Source organism: Schistocerca piceifrons, chromosome 8, assembly GCF_021461385.2.
Source record: "Schistocerca piceifrons isolate TAMUIC-IGC-003096 chromosome 8, iqSchPice1.1, whole genome shotgun sequence".
Classification (NCBI taxonomy): domain Eukaryota; kingdom Metazoa; phylum Arthropoda; class Insecta; order Orthoptera; family Acrididae; genus Schistocerca; species Schistocerca piceifrons.
The window spans coordinates 204,720,681-204,744,160 of NC_060145.1; the positions used below are offsets into that span (position 1 = coordinate 204,720,681).

A 23,480-nucleotide genomic window follows, 5' to 3' on the forward strand; every position below is an offset into this window, starting at 1 on the left:
ATATTACGTAGCCCTATTAAACTGAAAATTAGCTCTGTCATTACTATAAAGGAACTTCTCAACAATGTTATACAGTAATTTACGTAATAGTACATGTGTCAGCATAAGTCGTGTGGCTAACTGTATTTACGAGAAACATCTCAAATTCGGCCATTCTATTAAATTAAAAGTCTTGAAACCTATTTTATAATTTTAGTTTTTTTGATTTTAGGTTATCCTGAATGAGTTTCCTCAAGTTTCATACTTGTTAGTCTCACATAAGAAATCTTCTTCACGTGTAATATGCAGTCCAATTAAAAACTAATATGCATTCCATTACACATTTGTATATATCGAAGTGTACTATAGACACCTGATAAGTCTGTGCACTCTTTTTACGTTCTGTAGACCTCAAAATGGGCTGTAATTGTTGTCTCCATTCATGGGGAGCTACATCTTCTCACTGCTGTGACTGTAATAAACACCCAGTTACAGAACGACGATTCGGAAGCAAAGTTAAAATTATCAGGAATAAGTAACGGTACAGGGCAACATATTTGTTGTTATACATGAGACAGTATATTGCCCAATCCTATCCCTTCTGTCTTTCCTCCAGCTTGCTGAGGAATATTATTGGGCAGCACTCTGAGCAGAAATCATTATTCAAATCAACCTCCGTCTAATGAATGGAGTACTTGTCATCTTATCAAGGAACATGTGTTTAACGAAACGTACACCGTACCGTTGTGACAGTAGAGGCCTGTTACTTTCACAATCAGTCCTAGCTTAGAATTTTAAGCAAAAACACAAATGTCTCGGTTCTGAGACCAGAGTTCCGCATAATCCATAAAACATATGAGATCAGGATTCTTGCAGCTGACGCAGTGTCAGCATGTGGCGTGGATTATCTTCAGCCGGTTATAAATGCATCTGTTTATATGAATAACTGATACCATAATATATCACCATTTTGTTACATCGACGTTGTTTGATTCCACTGGGTCTATCATCCCACATTGCGTCATTTGCTACTTCCCTTGTGTGTTACATCAACGAACATTTTATTTTTCGTATACAATGTCCAGTTTGCTATATCCTAATCAATGAGTCTCGGATATTGTGACAGATATGTGAAGGGCTTGTTTCAATAGTGGTACAAGTCCATTTTTGTTCATTGTGAGATACAGAGTCCTAAAGTGAAATGAGCGCTGAAAAATCTGCATTTGAGATACCAGAAATATTCAAGTATATATACCTGAATATTTCTGTACCAAGTATATATACTTGAATATTTATGGTATCTCAACTGCAGATTTTTCAGCGCTCATTTAACTTTAGTGCTCTGTACCTCAGCATGAACAAAAATAGACTTGTACCAGTATTGAAATTAGTCCTTCCATGTGTTCTTCTTCGTATCAGTTGAACAGAAAATGATATTCTTCTATTTCATGACTATTTGCGTCTAGAAACTTTTTCAAATACTGACTGTAATAAGCAAATGATCCAGATTTTCTGTCCATAGTCTAATACAGTTTCTCAGAATACTTTAAAAATGCCTACGTCAGCAGAGAATGACACAGACTTGCACCATACCTCATAGACAATCTGAATTAACTTCTCATATCGCAGTAGGTTGTACATTGCTGGCACATCCATCACACTAAATACTGATTGACTGTTGCTTTGTTCAACCAAAATAACGGTAACATATACGGAAAATATTTTCTAAGACCAAAAAAATATTATTCATTTATATTTGTTTTTCATATTACGTTTTACATCTTCATGTTTAACATCTCTACATTTCATATTCTGTATGTAATTAATTGTCGAATGAAATTTAAAAAAAAAATATTTTAAGCGTAACCTTTACTTTAAAAATAATGGTTATAGTACAACTCACATTTAATGTAACCAAATATTTACTTACTCATAGCAGTTTTAAAATTCTGAATGCTTTCCAGTCGAAACGTATTAATTATATGTAGATGTACCTTTTAAGTAGGAATTATTAGAAAGTATTCAAAGGTCAGTGAATAACACTGAATCCTACTTACAAATACATTTCCTGCAGCAATAGACGCTGAAGTGGCAAAGAAACTGGTACAGGCATCCATATTCAAATTCCAGAAATGCCTATATAAGACAACAAGTGTCTGGCGCAGTTGTTAGATCGGTTACTGATGCTTCAATGGCAGGTTAGAGAGATTTAAGTGAGTTTGAACGTTGTGTTATAGTCGGCGCACGAGCGATGGTACACAGCATCTCCGACGTAGAGATGAAGTGGGGATTTTCCCGTACGACCACTTCACGAGTGTATTACGAATATCAGGAATCCGGCAAAACATCAAATTTCCGACATGGCTGCAGCCGGAAAAATTTCCTGCAAGAATGGGACCAATGACGACTGAAGAGAATAGTTCAACGTGACAGAAGTGCAACTCGTCCGCAAATTGCTGCACATTTCAATGCTGGGCAGTCAACAAGTGTCAGCGTGCGATCATTCAACAAACATCATCGATACTGGTTTTTGGAGCCTTGATGATTGCACGACAAAAAGCTCTACGCCTCGCCTGGGCCCGCGACACTGACAACGGACTATTGATGACTGGAAACATGTTGCCTGGTCTGACGAGTCTCGTACAAATTGTATCGAGCGGATGGACGTGCACGGGTTTGGAGCAACTTCATGAATCCATGTTCAAGCTGGTGGAGCTCTGTAATGATGTGGGGCGTGTGCAGTTGAGTGGTTAGGGACCCCTGCGTTTAAAGGCATCCGCTGGCCACCAAACTCCCCAGACATGAACATTATTGAGCGTACCAGGAATACCTTGCAACGTGCTGTTCAGAAGAGGTCTCCACCTCCTCGTATTCTTACGGATTTACGGACAGGATTCATGGTGTCAATTGCCTTCAGCACTGCCTCAAAACATTAGTCGAGTCCATGCCACGTCGTGTTACGGCACTTCTGCGTGTTCACCGGGGTTCTACACGATATTAGCAGGTGTTCAAATTGGCTCTAAGCGCTATGGGACTTAACATCTGAGGTCATCAGTCCCCTAGACTTAGAACTACTTAATCCTAGCTAACCTAAGGACATCACGCACATCCATGCCCGAGGCAGGATTCGAACCTGCGACCATAGCAGCAGCGCGGTTCCTGACTGAATCGCCTAGAACCGATCGGTCACAGCGGCTGGCATTAGCAGGTGTACCATTTTCTTTGTCTCTTCTGTGTGTAATCATTTCATGCAGCAAAAGATCTTCGTCATGGCAGTTCTATGCCTTACCGTATTACATTCAGCAGAAAAACACTTTTTTGGAAGTTATGCAATTCATAATACTAATAAAACTGAGTTGGATATTATATCTTTGCTTTATGCTTGCTTAATATATGATAACAAACAACCATAACAAAATTCCGGAAGCACGTTAATAAAGAACAAAAATGAAATCAAGTAGAAACCATTAAAGATGTGAACGTCTACAAAATTCTCTTTGTTTTCAGGACAAATTAAGACTCAAGAAATGCTCACACGTTTGACAGTAGGTACAACCCGTTACATAAAGACATGACTAAAACGATAAAAGGACGCCTATTGTGCTCTGGTAATCGATTTTCTGCTCATGGTGAAGATGACGTTAATATCTGAGCTACCGTGTTGTTATTTAAATGTTATGTGTCACACAGGGAGATTCATAAGAAAATACTGGTGCGAAAAATTTCGAGGACAGAAAAGGAAGCTTGTCATCATCTGTGTCACCCTCTGAAGTTATTCGTTCGTTACGTACCAATCCTACATGTAACTCTTTCCTTAATATTTGCATTCAAATGGCAAGGGTCATTCAAAATTTGTAGAATCTATTATTTCACGCAACTTTCTTCTGTGCCATAGTTTTGCAAAATTGTCGTGGGTAAATTATTGGCTTAGGTTGAAGCTCCAATGTACACATTGTGTCAGTCTGGGTAACTCAACACAGTGTGCGGCATCCGGTATTCAGATTAATCTTCCTACAACCATTCACTTAAACTGCTTGGTGTGTCGTCCAAGTAAAACATTGCGTTAGTGTCCAAGTCGGCATCCACTGATGTACCGGTTTCACAGCTAAACTTGCGCTGAACGCCTGTTCATCTGACCCAACATTGCGTAGTATGAGTAAGATGTATTCACCAACTGCAATGAAAACAGCAAAATATGAGAAAACTGCATAGACAATATATATATACATTGTTTTCTTACTAAATAGTATTTCTGTTATTGAAAGTTACTAATCAGTTTTGTGATGTCTACAAAACTCTACCTGAATTCTTTGTTCATACAGAATTTTGTTACAATATGAAATTCTCAACACACACAGTTTCGATATTTTTCGGAAAAAAAACTGTTTTAAGATATCACTTTGAGATAACAGCGTCGGAATATTAATAGAAAATTCATGACGAGCACATTAAACAAGTGACATGCCAGAATTTTACTGTAGCCAAAGAATCACATAGATATGATAACTGCTTTCATATTTGAAAAAGCTATAAATATTTATTAGTAAAAGCTGTATCAATATATTCTTTCCATTATTAAACAGTATGCCAGTAAGCACTTAGTTGTTTCACTGTAGGAAGATGAATGTGAAACTCTGAACATTTAATATCAAATAAGCAACCAGTAGCATTAAGTGGTTTCTCGAGTTATCTCTAGCTCACAAACAGAATTGGTAATGGACTAGTAAATGTTATTTATATATATTCTAGTTACGGGCCCAGAGTGAGCTATATTGAATTCTTGACTACGTGCAACTTAATTTAGATTCAACAAAACGAAGTAAGAATATAAGAAAATTTTAATTATTGTACTCTTACATTTACCTGATTGAAGGGAGAGCAGTAATCCAAAGCCACATATTAAAAGATATTTGCTGAAAACAGATAAATGTCGAAAACGTAAATAATAAAACGCTCAAGCAAATCTGCAAAAACAGGAGTAGAATCGTGAAGAAATACTCACAGGCAACCTCAGTGATGTAGTTTAGTATGTGTGAGCAACTACAAAAATTGCGAAACTGGGGGAGTATAGCATTAAAATCAATAGTTAGAAGAAAATATGGACTAATCCGACAGGCAGCAACGGTGTAAGAAAACAGCATTGTCTGGCTCACGTTCTTTTTGCATTTCGAGCTTCCTTCGTTCACTTACACAGTCAGAAGATAACAAGACATAAATCTCCTCGGGCCGAAACAATCAGAAAGCGTAACGAGACGAAACTCATTAAGCACCCCACTGTACATTTGTACTACTCCCAGAGGTGCAACCAGACTCGACGCTGAAAGGTATGATTTTAAGAACGGCACAACAGAATTCCTTTGAGTTGGCTATCGAACACGGTAGAATTTCTCGTACACTCCTGTGCATCTACTGCGAATCCGCCATTGTTGGAGCTACGGAGAATGAATCTGTTAGTCGCTGAAGGCAGGACTCCGAAAACCAATCAGGCGCGGGACGGTTAAAATTTGAGTTCGCCTGGCCTATGCCGACAGGGAAGCATGCGTTTCTTAGCTTTACTTCGAACTAAGCTGTACGCTGCTTCTTCGTACGGTCAGTGACTATAGTAACTAACTTGTCCCATGCGTTAAAGTCAGAGTTTTATGTATTACTGAGACATTGCTTACAAGTGTGCCAGTGGTGTAATTCCTTTTTATATGATTTCAGCTCTGCAGGTGTTTTCTCCTCCTACACGCGATTAGATTTCTGCTATGCGATAGACACTTTGTCTAATGTGCAAGGTCGAATTTTGGTATTTTATTAGGCCATTTGTGGGTGTAGATGGTGTCCCAAGTAACGTTTCTACTTTTTTAATAATAATTCATGGATTTGTCAACGATATACACACGATTCCATTTCGATATTTCCGAAAATATGTGGAGGTGTACGTAGTCTGACGAATGATATATGCAACTTCTATTGTGAACTATCATGCTTATTTCTTGAATCGTAACGTGTCTTAGTATCAAATCCCCACGTCATTAATTTTCTTTTCGCAAACATTTCTGAATCTTACGACATTCATGCTCAACTCACACGTGCTTATTCGACCATTGTCACTGTTTGTGGATAATATCTCACTCACTGAAAAGCTACCTGCTTTCCGCAGAAATAATATAATGAAACGTTGCTGCCAGCAGATAAAACATCTTTCTTATTCGAATACGATTTTCAGCAAAGACACACATCAAAAAAAGTTTTGCATCGCCTCAGTTCCGAGAGTCCTGGAACCTGCACAGAAAACTGGAATAGAGATCAACATAAACATCATTTCCACCCTTTTTTATTTTATTTTATTTTATTTTTTTTTTTTTTTTTGCACATCAAAATCATTCATTGCATGTTGTGCCACCATACAGCGAGACCTTCAGAGGTGGTAGTTCTTATTGCTGTACACACCAGTAACTCCAATACCCAATCGCACGTCCTCTTGCATTGGTGCATGCCTGTATTCATCGTGGCATACTGTCCACAAGTTCATCAAGGCACTGTTGGTCCAGATTGTTCCACTCCTCAAAGGCAATTTGGCGTAGATCCCTCAGAGTGGTTGGTGGGTCACGTCGTCCACAAACAACCCTTTCCAATCTATCCCAGGCATGTTCGATAATGTTCATGTCTGGAGAACATGCTGGCCACCCTAGTCGAGTGATGACGTAATCATTAAGGAAGTCATTCACAAGACGTGCACGATGAGGGCGCGAATTCTTGTCTATGAAGACGAATGCCTTGCCAATATGCTGCCGATATGATATGATTGCACTATGGAGCAGAGGATGGCATTCAGCCGTTACGGCTCCTTCCATGAGCTCCAGCGGCGTACGTCGGCCCCACATAATGCCACCCCAAAACAGCAGGAAACCTCTACCTTGCTGCACTTGCTGGACAGTGTGTCTAAGGCGTTCAGCCTGACTGGGTTGCCTCCAAACACGTCTCCGACGATGGTGTGGTTGAGGGCATATGCGGCACTCATCGGTGAAGAGAACGTGATACCAATCCTCAGCGGTCCATTCGGCATGTTGTTGGCCCATCTGTACCGCGCTGCAAGCTGTCGAGGTTGCTAAGATGGACCTCGCCATGGACGTCAGGGGTGAATTTGCGCTTCATGCAGCCTATTGCGCACAATTTGAGTCGTAACTCGACGACCTGTGGCTGCACGAAAAGCAATATTCAACACGCTGGCGTTGGTGACAGGGTTCTTCTGAGCAATAATCCGCAGTTAGCGGTCATCCACCGCAGTAGTAGCCCTTGGTCGGTGTGGGCGAGGCATCGACAGTTCCTGTGTCTCTGTATCGCCTCCATGTCCGAACAATATCGCTTTGGTTCACTTCGAGACGCCTGGGCACTTCCTTTGTTGAGAGCCCTTCGTGTCACAAAGTAACAATGCGGACGCAATCGAACCGCAGTATTGACCGTCTAGGCATGGTTGAACTACAAACAACACGAGCCGTGTATCTCCTTCCTGGTGGAATGACCGGAACTGATCAGCTGTCGGACCCCCTCCGCCTAATACGCGCATGCATGATTGTTTACATCTTTGGGCTACTTCTAATAATTTCCGGGTATGCAGCCGGATCCCGTCAACATTCTGCCACGATATTTCGGCCCAGAGACGTCCGGCCATCATCAGGTGAGTACACAACTACTGAAGAGCCCAGGTGCAGTCGCGGTATTTATGCCGAATCTCGCGGACGTCACTGGGCCGAAATATCGTGGCAGAATGTCGACGGGATCCGGCTGCATACCCGGAAATTATTAGAAGAAGAAATACGACGGGAAAATTTCAGAAGCCACATCTTTGGGCTAGTTTAGTGACATCTATGAACAGTCAAAGGGACTGTGTATGTGATGCAAGTGCACAGTCAACGTCTATCCTCATGAGGTCTAGGAACTAAGGCGATGCAAAACTTCTTTTGATGTGCGTATAAGGTAGGTTTCATCTGCTGAGTGCTTTGAGACACGTGCCTTGATTCTAAAGATATCATCGCTTATTTACTTCGTGGTTCTTGGTTTCGATTATCAGCTGTCAGCCAATACAAGGTGCGCTTTACGTCCACATAGCGCGTGTTTTCTGTGTAAGAGATGAGGAATCTACACTTGTAGGCTACACCAGAATACTTGAAAATGTCACAGTACTTTAAGGGATGTTAGAATCCCCTTCATATACAGCATTGTATTAGTATCTCCCCAATAAAAGTGAGCTCTCATTGCTATTTACTTGCAGGTTCAAATCTTGTGAAGAAATGGCAATATTTAGAGTATTAATACAGAGTCACATTAGTTATGCTTCAGGTTAGAGTGAAACTGACTGTAGATGGTTTTCAACATGAGAAATCTCTGAAAGGGTCTTGTTAACAATAATTGAGAGCGGACAGCCCATGGAAATTTCCTCCGATAGGATTCCATACTTAGATGGTCAAATAACGACGTTTTAACAATATCAAATTTGGGAAAAATCAATTTAATAACAGCAAATAAATGGACGTTCACATAAAATACCAACTTATACGGCATTTCCCCTATCCTTTCACTATCCGTTGGCTAGACTAAAGTAATAAGAGATATGAAATATGCAAGGGCTTTGTAAGTTTTCTAATGGCACGACTGTGAAACAGTATAACAGCACAACAAAGGTTCATGTATCATTTATGTCTCAAATGAGTATCCATTATGTTGCTGTGTAAAGATCATTCTGCAATGGAGCTACCAAGCGCCACATTGAACCATAAGGCAAGAAGACTAACAGTCTGCTACAATATATCCGTATTGCGTAAGAATGTTCAATGCACCTTCATGGTCCCTGTAATCAGGAAGAGGAAAGAGGCAATGACGTAAACGGCTGAAATTTGATCGACATCATGGAAATTGCAATGATGCTAGCCACCTTTCTAACGTGCCACTATTCTTTTACTTCATATTACCGCTGAATGGCCGTGCTTCTAGTATAGAACTCCGAAGATGAGATATTTTGCGGTTATAGCTGTGTTATTGCCTGTAAAATGTCACTGTAGCATTGTGTTTCTTGATTGTGCTTGCGGACGGTAGTCTCACTCGGTTTCCTGACGAAGTCTAAGTAAACGTATCACCCGAAAAGATCGTACAGTCGGGTTATAGTCGTATTTTTTGTTTACGTTTTACCACAGCAAATCTACAGAATTTCATTTAATTGTTCTTTGCTCTCTCCAGCAATTTAACTGCAGCGTACCTCTTCATTATTTAACTCACATTTCCAGAAAGTAGTGTAGAGTTTATGAAGTTGTTTCAGGAACTTTGCACTGTTGAGTTTGTTTACATACAGTTGCGTATCTAGGCGCGCAGGCCGGAACCGCGCGACTGCTACGGTCGCAGGTTCGAATCCTGCCTGGGGCATGGATGTGTGTTATGTCGTTAGGTTAGTTAAGTTTAAGTAGTTCTAAGTTCTAGGGAACTGATGACCACAGCTGTTGAGCCCCATAGTGCTCAGATCCATTTGAACCATTTGAACAGTTGCGCATAGGCCAAATTTTTAGAATCATACTTTCGTGTTTATCTGTAATTTAACTGACTTATTCTTAATAAACTGTTACATTTATCATGAGCGAAAAGTGCTTGACTTGCCATAGAATTGTTAGGTCATGGCTTTGGCATGGCAGGTGCTGAAGTTTTTCCATGTGGGTGGCGTGGAAGTAGGGGAAGTAAATAAGACTCGTCAGTGATTTCGTAGAACAGGAGAGGAAAATTACTGACCTTCATGCTGAGTTAGACAAGGCCAGATCTTGACAGGTTAAGGAGGCAGAAGGGTAAAAAGAGATGGGAAGTGGCAACAGTCAGAACATGCTTAGAACTTTGTGTGGCAGCTTCGTGGTGAATGTGGAAAATACGAGTGTCACGCCAAAAGAAATGCACACTATTTTTGTAAAAATACAGTTTTCATTCTGCATGTGTGAAAGTTTTGCAGTGTGTTGATACATCCTTCCCGCTTGTTTTCAAACTTAATTCAACCCGTTCCCATGAGTGTCGCCATCACATCATGTCTTCAAGATGGCTGCTATATTTGACGTTCGTCAGAAGCAACGTGCTGTCATTGATTCCTGTGCTGTGAAAACGATACAGTGGGAAATATCCACAAGAGGTTGAAAAAGGTGAATGGAGATGCTGCTGTCGATCGCAGTACAGTTAGTCGGTGGGCAAGCAGGTTACGTGATGAAAGTGGGCACGGGAATATTGAGAATTGTCCTCGCAGCGGCAGGCCTCGTACTGCACACACTCCAGACAATATGCAGAGCATTAACGAACTGGTGACTGCTGACAGACGCATCACAGTGAACGAATTGTCACGCTACATTGGGATAGGGGAAGTAAGTGCTTGCAGAATACTGAAAGTGTTGGCGTTAAAAAAGGTTTGTGCCAGATGGGTTCCCACGATGTTGACAGTGAGACTAACTCTTTCGACAGTGAAATGCACTTTGTAACGTGGTCATAAGTATTCACCAAAAACTGGACGATCATGATCTATACATGATGCGCTTAGTCGCCCCTAAACTCATAAGATATTCATCCATTTAAACACCATCTAATCAGGAGAATCGCATGTGTATGGAGACTTACATACTGACCAACGCCAGGGTGTGATGAATTTTTTCAGACATTGAAACCAAATGCCCTCCATAGGACGTTTATTTCTCACTATTTTGTGTAACTCAGCATATTGACAGAGAGCCACAACATCATCTGTTGCGGAACAACATAGTCGTTATTGATACGAAGAAGATAGTGATTTACAATATGCCGTGGACGTCTGTGAAATTTAGCCCATACAAAAATCTATGAGAATTGCGTCATGTATTCCTGGAAACTATCTGCTCACTAATTCACTATGTTCCTACGCCACGAGATTCCTTGACCAACGGAAACGCTGTGTGTGAGTCACGGACTACCCGCACTTCGAGGGTCCTCGTCCATCCCAGTGCATGACCGATGAACAACCAGCCTTAGTACCAATCTAACTTTCGTAATATTCACTTTTACATCTACATCTACATCTCTAGGACGGGAGCCGCCTTACGGTGTGTAGTGGAGGGTACTTTTGGTATTAGAATCACTTTCTCCACCTACTGTTAAAATCGCGGATGTCGCGTGGAAAGAAAGAAATATTTTAAAGCTCAGTATAACATCTAATATCACTGATTTTCTCGTAGTAATCATATCACGACGTGTGTGAGGGAGGTAGTAATGCGACGCCCGATTCTTCTTGGGACGACGCGCTCTATAATATCATTAGTAATCCTCTCTGTGAAGTACAACGGTTCAATCGCAGCGTCACGTTGGCTGTCTACGTTATGTCACCCGAACGGTTAATCACGAATATTTGACTCTAGTTACAGCTTTAAGTTGTGCCTCGTGTGCTTATATTACACTGATACTGGTTTTCTAATGTTTAAAATCTGCTTTTCCTCCTTTTACGATGTATGCTCTATGCTAATATCAAAATTAATTTTGTACAACGTTGTCTTAAAATGTTGTTTGTTAATATACCATCCATTTTACGGTGAATATTGCGTGGGTTTAATGAGTATCTTACTTTTATAAACAATATTATAATCTCATTTATTTTCCACTTCTCTTTACTCACAATGATGTTCACAAAAATAATTACCAATATAAAGAAAGCTGTTTTCATGTGCCAAGTCTCATATAGAGGACATACGGATATTGTGCTTGGAGTGGAATGAGGAGATTATGTCACAAATGTACATGCATACTTCTGCCTTTTAGTTAGTTCGACAGGTCATTTACATACTGACCCTTGGGTGTGAACCAAATATCAGTGTTATGTGTAATTGGAAGTAGTTTTATCAAGTGTAAATATCGTATTTGCAGTTTGGTTTCGATGTGTTCCTCTGTAATTTCCTAAGAGCCAGTCAGAAGTGAACATTTTTTGGTTGCGTCACAGATACCCGTTTCCGGGACGGGGAGGTGTACCGTCATGGATCAAAACTGCCCGGTGGTTTTACGACGTGGGCCGGTGTGGCGGCCTCGATGCTGCTTTTCGGTGATTTTCCACTCCGCATTAGGTGAATACCAGATTGCATCCCAAGACCCAACTCAGTTACACGATGCGCAGACACATGAATGATCCTATACACAGACAATTGGGGCACACATATTATTTACCGGGAGTAACGAGGTGGCGAAATTAAGAACATCCAGCTACCTCTTAAGCTAAGCATGCCACATTTTCTGGTAGCCATACCGACCCCGCGCCGATGCGGGACACATGAACAAGGAAAAAAGATGAAGATGGCGTCAGAAAGATAAGAAAAAACTTTATGGTCACTTATGACTGTAAAAATATTGGTATTACCATTCTTTCTCGAGCATCTCCAGTCCTCTGCATCATTGTATTGTAAGATAGACCACCAATCTAAGAGCTCTCGGTTCCTCTGCGTGCTTCGTTGATATTCCCTGAGCGTAGATTTCACTGGGCGCAGTTTACAGGGCCTGCTTATTAGAGATGTATACTTACATCTATATCCACATCTACATGGATACCCTGCAAAACACATATAAGTGCCTGGCAGAGTGTTAAACGAAACGTCTTCACAATAATTCTATATTCTTCCACTCTCGAAGAGTGTGAGGAAAAAACGAATACTTATATATTTATGTGCGAGCTCGGCTTTCCCGTTTTTTATTATTATCGTATCTCCCTATGTACGTCGCGATCAAAAAAATATTTCCTCATTTGGACGAGAAATATGGTGATCGGAATTTCGTGAAAAGATCCTGCCACAATGAGAAATACCTTTAGTTTGATGGTCTCGATAATGCAAAACTTGCTGCTCGTCTTTGAACTTTCTCGATGACTCCGTTAATCATATCTGGTAAGGATCCTACACAGCGCGGCAGTACTCCAAATGTGGTCGGACAAGCGTAGTATAGGCTCTCTCTTCAGTAGATCTGTTGCATCTGCTCTTAGCGTCCTGCCAATAAAACGCAGATTTTGGTTCGCCTTCCACTCGACGTTTTCCATGCGTTCTTTCCAAATTAAGTTGATCGTAACTGAAATTCCTAGGTATTTTGTTGAGTTTACGGCCTTCAGATTTGATTGGTTTACCGTGTAACCGAAGTCTAACGGAATCCTTTTAGTACTCATGTGGATGCCCTCACACTTTTCATTATTTGTGGTCCATTTCCAATTTTCACACCATAGAGATATCTTTTGGAAATCATTTTGCAATTGGTTTTGATCTTTCGATGACTTCACTAAACGATAAATGACCGTATCATCTGCAAGCAACCTAATGCGTCAGCTCAGACCGTCTCCTAAATAGTTTACATGGATAAGCAGCGGAAGAGCCTCTATAACACTATACCGCGGAACGCCAGAAATCACTTCTGTTATACTCGATGACTTTCCGCCAGTTACTACGATCTACGACCTCCTCCCGGGAAATCACGCATCCAGTCGCATAACTGAGACGATGTCCGCCATTGGTAGCTGAGCGGTCAACGCGACGGAACGTCTTACCTAACGGTCCGGGTTCGATTCCTGGCTGGGTCGGAGATTTTTTCCACTCAGGGACTGGGTGTTGTGTTGTCCTAATCATCATCATTTCATCCCCATCGATACGTAAGTCGACGAAGTGACGTCAACTCGAGAGACTTGCACCAGGCGAACGGTCTACCCGACGGCAGGCAATAGCCACACGGCACTGAGACGATATTCCATAAGCACTTAATTTGATTACAAGCCGCTTGTGAAGGACAGTGTGAAAAGCCTTCTGGAAATCCAGATATACGTTATCAATTTGAAGTCCCTTATCGATAGCTCTCAACATCATCAGACGATCAATTCCAATTACAAAATGATCTAGAGAGAATTTCTGTTTGGTGCAAAAAGTGGCAATTGACAGTAAACAAAGAAAAGTACGAGGTCATCCACATGGATACTAAAAGAAAACCGATAAATTTTGGGTATACGATAAATCACACAAATCTAAGGGCTGTCAATTCGACTAAATACCTAGGAATTACAATTACGAGCAACTTAAATTGGAAAGACCACATAGATAATATTCTGTGGAAGGCGAAACAAAGACTGCGCTTTGTTGGCAGAACACATAGAAGATGCGACAGACCCACCTACATTACATTTGTCCGTCCTCTGCTGGAATATTGCTGCGCGGTGTGGGATCTTTACCAGGTAGGATTGACGGAGGACATCGAAAAAGTGCAAAGAAGCGTATCTCGTTTCGTGTTATCGTGCAATAGGTGTGAGAGTGTCACTGATATGATATACGAGTTGTGGTGGCAGTTACTGAAACAAAGGCGGTTTTCTTTGCGGCGAGATCTATTTACGAAATTTCAATCATCAACTTTCTCTTCCGAATGCGAAATTATTTTGTTGGCACCAACCTACGTAGGGAGAAATGATCATCATAATAAAATAAGAGAAATCAGAGCTCGAATGGAAAGATGAAGGTGTTCCTTTTTCCCAATGGTTCGATGAACTCTCTGCCAGGCACTTAAGTGTGGATTGCAGTGTAATAATGTAGATGTAGATGTAAATGAACACTTTGTGCTATTAAAGAGCTAGTTGCCTTTCACAAGAACGACCCGTACTGTGTGCCGATAGACCGTTCTCTTCGAGGTAATTCATTATGTTCGAACACAATGTATGTTCGAAAACCCTGCTGCATATCGACGTTACGGATATGCGCCTTTAATTTGGTACTGAATTAGTCCTACTGCCTTTCTTGAAAATTGGTGTGGCCCGTGCAATTTTGCAGTCTTTGAATAAGAATCTTTCGTCGAGCATACAGCTGTATACGATTGCTAAGTATGGAGCAATTGTATCGGAATACTTTGATAGGAATCTAATTGGTATACAGGCTGTACCGGGAGACTTGCTTACATTAAGTGATTTAAGTTACTTGAGTACTCCAAGGATATCTACTTCTAAGTTACTCATGTTAACAGCAGTTCTTTAGTCGAATTCTGGAATGTTTACTTCGTCTTCTTGGTGAAGTAAATTGGGAAGGCAGTGTTCAGTAACTCCGCTGTAGAAGCACTGTCATCGATAGTATTTCCACTGTTATAGCGCAGAGAAGGTATTGATTGTGTCTTTTCGCTAGCATCTTTTACATACAAGTAGAATATCTTTGTGTTATCTGCCAGTTTCCGTCATGGAAACTATTGTAAGCATTTCGTATTGAAGTCCGCTCGAAGTTTCTAGATTCTGTAAAGGAACGTCAATCTTGGCGACTCTGCATTTGTTTAAATTTGGCGTGCTTTTTTCGTTGTTCCTGCAACAGTGTTCTGATCTGTTTTGCGTACGGGAGGGAATCACCTCCGTCGTTTGTTAAGCTGATACAAATCTCTCAGTTGCTGTCGTTACCATTTCTTTGAATTTAAGCCACATCCGGTTTACATTAATGTTGTTAATCTGAAATGAAGAGATTATCTCTCAGGAAGTACTCACGTGAATTTTCATCTGCATTTATTTTTGTAGGATTTAGAATTTACGCTATTCAGCCTCGCTACGAAAGCCCTGGTTTCGCTAATCCCAGTGTCGGTTTTGATGCTCATTATTAGCTCAGGATTATTAGTTGCTAAGAAGTCAATGTGTCTTCACAACCGTTTACTATTATAGTGGTCTCATGAATTAATGGCACGAAATAAATTTCAGAGAATGCGTTTAGCAGAATTTCGGATAATATTTTATGCGTACCTTCGGATTTAAACATGCATTTTCGCCACATATGGAGGGTATATTGAAGTCGCAGCCAACTATAATTGTTCGAGTCTGGTACTGTTTGAAATTAGACTCAATTGTATCATGTGAATTGGGAGGTCGGCAAAAGGATCGAATTATTGTTTTATTCCGGTTGTCAAAAATGACCTCTACCCATACTAACTCACAAAAACTATCACTTTCAATATCGCTACTAGATAAACTACTTCTGATAGCAACAAATAAGCCACAGCCAACTGTGTTTAGCCTAGCCTTTCTGAAGACCGTTAGATCTTCGCAAAAATTTGGCTGAACTTATCTCAGGCTTCAGCCAGCTTTCAGTGCCTGTAACGATTTGAGCATTAGTGCTTTCTTTTAGCGCTTGGAGCTCTGGAACTTTCCCAATAGAGTTACGACAATTTACAATTGTTGTAGCAGTGGTTCCAGGATCAACGTTCTTCTTGTGTTCGACCTGCACCCTTTGAGACTGAAGCCCGTTTTGTGTTCCGCGAGACTCTCTAACCTAAGAAAGACAGCCGCTGCTACCTGTGCAGACCGTCTGTGTGTAATGGACTCCTGACTTATCTAGCAGAACCCGAAACCCAGGCACTCTATCGCGCAAGTCGCGGAATCTGCAGCGTACGCGGTCGCAGAACTGTCTGAGCCTCTGATTCATACCCTCCACCCCACAGTCGGTCTTGTCGACTATGCTGCAAATGGTGGGCTCTGCTTTCATCTTGCAAGTAGGACTGGCAGCCTTTACCACTTCTGATAGCCGCTCTCTCCCAATACAAAGCTACACACATCATTGGTGCTGATGGAGCCACCACCTGCAACTGGCTATACCCTGTGTTATTCACGGCATCTGGAAGGATCCGTTCCACGTTTGGAATGACTCCAACCGGTATGCATATGGCTTTCCTCCTCCTTGGCAGCCATTTCCCTTAGGGGCTCCATAACAAGCCTAACACTGGAACTCCCAAATACCAACAATCCCATTCTCTGTCCTCTGAAGTAGGACTAACGACTGCGTCTGAGAGTTCAGTGTCAGCCACAAGCAGCACCTGGAACCTACTTGTCTGTCCCCAAGGAAGTCTTTTGTAGCCGGCCACGTCCCGAGGCAACCTCGCACTCAACCACAAAGGAGGGGTCAATACGTGCAGTTGCTGGGCTCACCAGCAGTACGGACTTGTCGGCAGACTCGTGGGTCGTGCTGGACGTCAGTGGGATCCCCAAGGACGGTCCAAAACAGTGAAGCCCTTCCATTGAATCCTCAAGCTGTGTAACGGAAGCCAACACAGTCTGATCTGGCAGTGAAGTGTCACCAACTCTCAGAAATCACAGGCTCTATCCGTACTAAAGATCGTCGAAAACTACATTACACGGACAAATAAAGGGCTATTGACACTCACTGCAGACACTGACAAAAACGCAAGAAGGGTGTCTAATAAATTAGATTAACAAGCAGAGATTTAAACTACCAAAGCACACAGATGAAACTATATATTTCACTCCTGGCTAGGAACTCATGAAATGTCACAGGATCGATTTGGCTGGCGGCTGCTTCCTGACTGACTGACTAGTGCCAACGAGGGATCACTAGCTTTCAAAACAAACGGCTATCATACCAAGAAACGAAACGCTATTGTAGACACCGGCGAAAACGACGCTGTTGCGGCGCTATTCTGCAAAGTCATTGCCCCGACTTATACTTACCGTGAGAAAGGCGGCCCGGTTTATGGCGTACAGGTGTCCAGCAGTGAGAACCAGCGGCTTCTGGGCTCGACACATGACGATCCTCAGGACACGTTTGAAATTCGGATCTGCCTCCACCCACGAGCAGCTGTACGCCGCGGACGATACTGCCTCCGCCTGTTAGCACGTAAACGCACTGGTTGGTAAACGCTTCCCTAGTGACAACGGACGACAGCAAGAGCGTACCTTGGAGAACCTCCATCCCAACTCCTTTCTGTTAATGCAGTAGTGATGTGGTTTTTAACTAGCTTCTATTACCGAAAGTAATACACAACTTTAAATCTTACAGGATAAACAATGTTAGAGTCTTATTTCAGCCAGTAATTCCCTTTTTTTGAGATGACTTCCCATTCTATTTACATCAGTGAAATGTCTTACACGTTTTAGTAGACGTATAAACTGCAGAATAATTTGGTATGTTAATGCGGTGGTAGTATCTATCAGTTTACAATTTTCTTAACAAAATATACTCGGCTTTCGGCTTGGATCTGCTCTGTCATTTTCAAGTGGTTGATTGTCATGCGAAATCGCTGCTCTGGTAGCCGCCGCCGCCAGTGAATTCACTGGTGTCCTGTCCCGCACCATGTACGGCACTGTTTTGGTTGCGCGATGGCCGCGCTCGCTTCAGCTCCCTCATCACTGTGTAACAGGACTTACTCAGCTGCTATCCATCGTCTTTATTGAGGTTGTTGCCCGATATTTTGATCTCTATTGCTTCATATATTACGCTGTTCCAGAAGCTGTTGGTCCGTATAGTAACAGAATTATAGTGAATGCAATTCGGTGTCCGTTTTCCACTGCGTGTTCCACTACAGTTGATTTTTCGGGATAGCCTTTGTGGAAACACCTTTTATGTTCTATACGCTGAAAGAAGATACGACCAAAAACTGCCTCGCGACTCAACAACAAGAATAGTGAGAAAGACTTCGGAGCTTCTCAAATGTCGTCGCTGGAAGAGAGTGTTGCTAAAAGCATCCTCCATCAAGCATCAACACCGCCCACATTGTAATGTCTGGCCAAGGTACATGAGAAGGATACATATTTAAGGCCTACAGTGAGCACCATCGCGTAGCCGACCAATGGACTTGCAATTACTTGCCCACTTGATGCACGTTGCGGACAGTCTGACTGACATAAAACTGCCCACACCTATAAGATATTTTCCACATTCCAAATATTCTGAAGCATTCCAAATATTCTGAAGCGTACACTGTCCTTCATAGTTTTCATTAGTTGCCGGATCTTTCTGGGATCCTGAAGACTGTGTAAATTTTATGCTTCTTAGGAGTTGGCTAAACTTCCCTGTCATTTGGCCACAAAATGGTATAAACGCCATCTTCTTCGAGTCTTCTCCGGAGGTCTTCTGCTTTCACGGCTTAGACGAAACTGATGGCGAAATTTGCCTGTTGTAGTAACAATTTTCCTTCAAAACTTTACGTATATGGCTCATTTCCTTGGGCAAGTTTTCGGCGTCCGAGACGGTTTCAGCTCAGTACACCAAGGCGCTCAGAAAAGATCGTTTATGTGGTGGGTGGTGATTGCTGGTGGCGTGCAGATCCCGATCCGTTTGGGTAGGCTTGCGGAAAAAGCCGTACCCGACACATCTATTGGGTTTACGGGTTCCAAAGACGTCCAGCAACGCTAAGGAATCGCCCTTCAACTTCCATCGTGAACTCTATGTGGTCTTGGATGTTGACGTGTTCCAGGAAGTCTTCCAGTTCTTCATGTCCATGACGGTATATGACGTAGGTATCGTTGACGTAGCGTTAAAAACAACTAAGGTATCGTCGACGTAGCGATAAGAACTAGGCTTCCCAGGAGCTGTTTTCAAGGCTATGTAATCGAAATTTTTCACTAAGCGGTAGGCTGCCAATGAAGCTAGTTGACTCCCCATCGCGACGCCGTCCGCCTGGCTGCAGTATTCTCCATCATGTTAAAAAACACGATGACTTAAGGGTACGCATGAAACAATCCACGATAGCGTCCCCAGAGAGACTGGACGGCAGTCGCACAGAGTCTGTGACAGACCACACATGTGAAGATGGAAACCACATTAAAACTAACCATAATATTCCCTTCACCAAGGCGTAGGCGTTTAATTCAATCAATGACATCGGCCGTATTCCTTATAAGATACGCACTATCTCCAACGTGCGTCAGGAGATGGCTGGCCAAGTGTTTGCAAGTCCATTGGTCGGCGTCGCTATGGTGCTCACTGTAGGACTTAAATATGAATCCTTCTCATGTACCTTGGCCAGACATTACAATGTGGGCGGTGTGGATGCTTGATGGAGGAAGCTTTTAGTAACACTCTCTTCCAGCGACGACGTTTGAGAAGCTCCGAAGTCTTTCTCACTATTCTTGTTGTTGAGTCCCGAGGCAGTTTTTGGTCGTATCTTCTTTCAGCGTCCATCGGATTTTCGCGTCATAGTTTAGATTATATTATATTAGATTAGTACTTGTTCCATAGATAATCAATATGACACTTCGCAATAATGTGTAACGTGTCAGGTTAATAAAAGGTGTACATTACACAAAATATTACATGACACTCAATAATTTTTTTTTTTTTGTGGAGGTTAGGAAATTACCCACTTACTATATCCAAAAATTCATCTAATGAGTAGAAGGAGTTGCAATTGAGAAATTCTTTTAATATCCTTTTATATACTATGTGGCTATCTGTCAGACTTTTGATGCTATTAGGTAAGTGACCAAAGACTTTTGTGGCAGCATAATTTACCCCCTTCTGAGCCGAAGTTAGATTTAACCCTGAGTAGTGAAGATTATCCTTTCTCCTAGTGTTGTAGCCATGTACACTGCTATTACTTTTGAATTCGTTCGGATTGTTAAAGACAAATTTCATAAGTGAATATATATATTGTGAGGCTACAGTGAAGATTTCTAGCTCTTTAAATAAGTCTCTGCAGGATGATCTTGGATGAGCTCCAGCAATTATTCTGATTACACGCTTTTGTGCAATGAACACTCTTTTACTCAATGATGAGTTTCCCCAGAATATGATGCCATACGAAAGCAGAGAATGAAAATAGGCGTGGTAAGCTAATTTATTCAGATGTATAGCGCCAAAATTTGCAATGACCCTAATAGTATAAGTATCTGAACTCAAACGTTTCAGCAGATCCTCAGTGTGTTTTTTCCAGTTCAACCCCTCATCAATGCATACACCTAGAAATTTTGAATATTCTACCTTAGCTAACGATTTCTGATCGAAGTCTATATTTATTAATGGTGTCATTCCATTTGCTGTGTGGAACTGTATATACTGTGTTTTGTCGAAGTTTAATGAGAGCCCATTTGCAGAGAACCACTTAATGATTTTCTGAAAAACATCGTTTATAATTTCACCAGTTAATTCTTGTCTTTTGGGTGTGATAGTTATACTTGTATCATCGGCAAAAAGTACTAGCTTTGCATCTTCATGAATATAGAATGACAAGTCCTTAATATATATATACAACAGCAGAGGACCCAAGACCGAACCTTGTGGCACCCCATTCTTGATTGTTCCCCAGTTTGAGAAATCACCAGTTTTTTGCATATTATGTGAACTGCTCATTTCAACTTTCTGCACTCTTCCAGTTAGGTATGATTTAAACCATTTGAGCACTGCCTCATTCATACCACAGTACTTGAGCTTATCTAGAAGTATTCCATGAGTTACACAATCAAAAGCCTTTGATAGATCGCAAAAAATCTCAACGGGTGACTTCCGGTTACTCAGAGCATTTAATATTTCATTAGTGAAAGTATATATAGCATTTTACATTGAAAAACCCTTCTGGAAACCAAACTGACATTTTGTTAAAACTTTATTTTTACAAAGGAGTGAAGCTACTCTACAATACATTACTTTTTCAAGAATTTTGGATAAGGCAGTCAGAAGAGAGTTTGGGCGGTACTTGCTGACATTAGACATATCCCCTTTTTTATGCAGTGGTTTAACAATGGCATCCTTCAGTCTATATGGGAAAATACCCTGCTTCAGAGAGCTATTACATATGTGGCTAGTTGGCTGGTCTCATCCTGACGGCAGCATTGCTCTTGTCAGCTGGCAAGACGACGATGAGAGGATCGTTGCAAAGCGTATGGAGGCCATCGCGTTGAACTCCAGTCGCGTTTGGTGCTAACGGCTCGGATTTTATAAGAATGCTGCTCGTTTCTCTAAGAATTTCTTCTGCATTATCACTAGCAAACTTACACAGTGCTTGCTCAGTACCACTTAATATGTCAGCGAATGGTATATTTCGTGCTGAAGGATCAAAGTTTAGTCCCTTCTTAAGTGCTGAGACGGAATCTGCGTCGCAGTTTATTGTTGTCATGTTGATCACTGTACGTTCCGCATTTTCTTTTTTTTTTTCATTTTGCTCCGTATTGTAGTAGTGAAAGGCACTGAATTTCCCTTTTTGCTTCTCTGTGGCTCTCTGGCTTGATGATCTTAGTTGTGTCACCGTTGCTGCGTCGAGAATATTTTATTATTGGATGTCGCCACGAGCGCATCCATCTCTACGATTATTTTATTCACTACATAATCAAAAACATCGACAGTGATATTAATCATGTTGTGACCTACGACGAATCTCTTAAAAATTCATCCTCTCTTCCTTTAGTGTGATGGTATGGTTAGTAGTATTTACTGAGAAACCGAATAGTTTCACTTCATACTGTCAGAGGATAAGTCGTTAAACGAGGTAAAATCCAACAGTTCGTTATGCGTAATTCAGATATTACTCATCGAAAAAGTGAAATTATTGTGCCATATAGAAGTTAAAACTTTAGTGTTTTGATGTTTGCCGGGCAGTTTAAGCTTATTATTATGTAAAGGTGAAAGCCTTTCCATTTTATCCTCTTCTCCCTTCAGTTAACATCTGCACACACTTTTAGTCTGATTCTGCCCTGCAGCAAAGAACTGCATTTTTCTTCCACATTTATATGTCACATACCACCTACTTGAATATTGTAGATACCTGTCTCTCTTCTAGCTGTTGTATGCACAGTGTTACATTCACTTTTTAAAATCCTCAATTAGCATTTCTTCCACTAATCTGATGGCACTCTTCGTCCATTCTGCTGTACACACACTTTCCTTTCAGTCAATTCACATTTTGTTAGCATTTAATTCTACAGCTTTAATTCCATTGCATCCTGCTTAACACTTTTCTAATATTTACAGTGCACACTGCTTTTATTAACGATTTCAGTGACTACTCTTAACAGATCGTCAGTATTGAGCCATTCTTCAGTGTCTCACTTTTATTCTCATGTCCATTTTACGCCTTTCCATATTTTCTTGAAATTTTCATATGGCTACTCTTTATTAACATCCTTTATTTTTCTCTTTTCATCATTTCCATTATATCACCAGTTCGCTAATTTACGTAAATACGCATTTTTACATTTCTTATGAAATTGTTTAATCGCTATAGGTACGAGTGAAGTATAAATGGAGTTCCTTAATTTCATGTCAAATATGAGGATAAATTCAGAAATTTTAGGCACTGTGTAAATAGATATGAAATGTCTCTCTTCTCTCCCTTAATGTTATCAATTTATAGACAATGTATTAATTATATATAGATGACAACCATATATGTATCTATTTCTAGGCATATACAATGTATCATTTCCAAATTTTTCTAGTTATAATATATAAATAATACTGTACTGACAGGAATAATTGCATATCTAGAAAACTCCATTTATTCTCTTTCGTAAATTACGTAGAGTTGCGAAAATAGTGCATCAGATAATATTAAAGCATTTCTGATAAACTTGTGAAGTACTACAATGATAATGAATGATGAACCGTTGATAAGATCAAAATCACGCTTCTCATAAATGATACATAAATCATTAGCTAATAATCGGTTGGTGGGATCAATCAGGACGAGTGACAACTGTTCATTATTTACCCATGACACATATTTGCGTCTCTTATGGCTTGGGTGACTAAAGCAAAAGGTTGTTTTGTGGAATC

General features: G+C 41.0%; 1 pseudogene; it reads right to left on the minus strand.

Annotated features, from left to right (window-relative positions):
* Nucleotides 1-4,084: 4,084 nt before the first annotated feature.
* LOC124712202 overlaps nucleotides 4,085-23,480 on the minus strand; it is a 56,780-nt pseudogene continuing 37,384 nt past the window's right edge.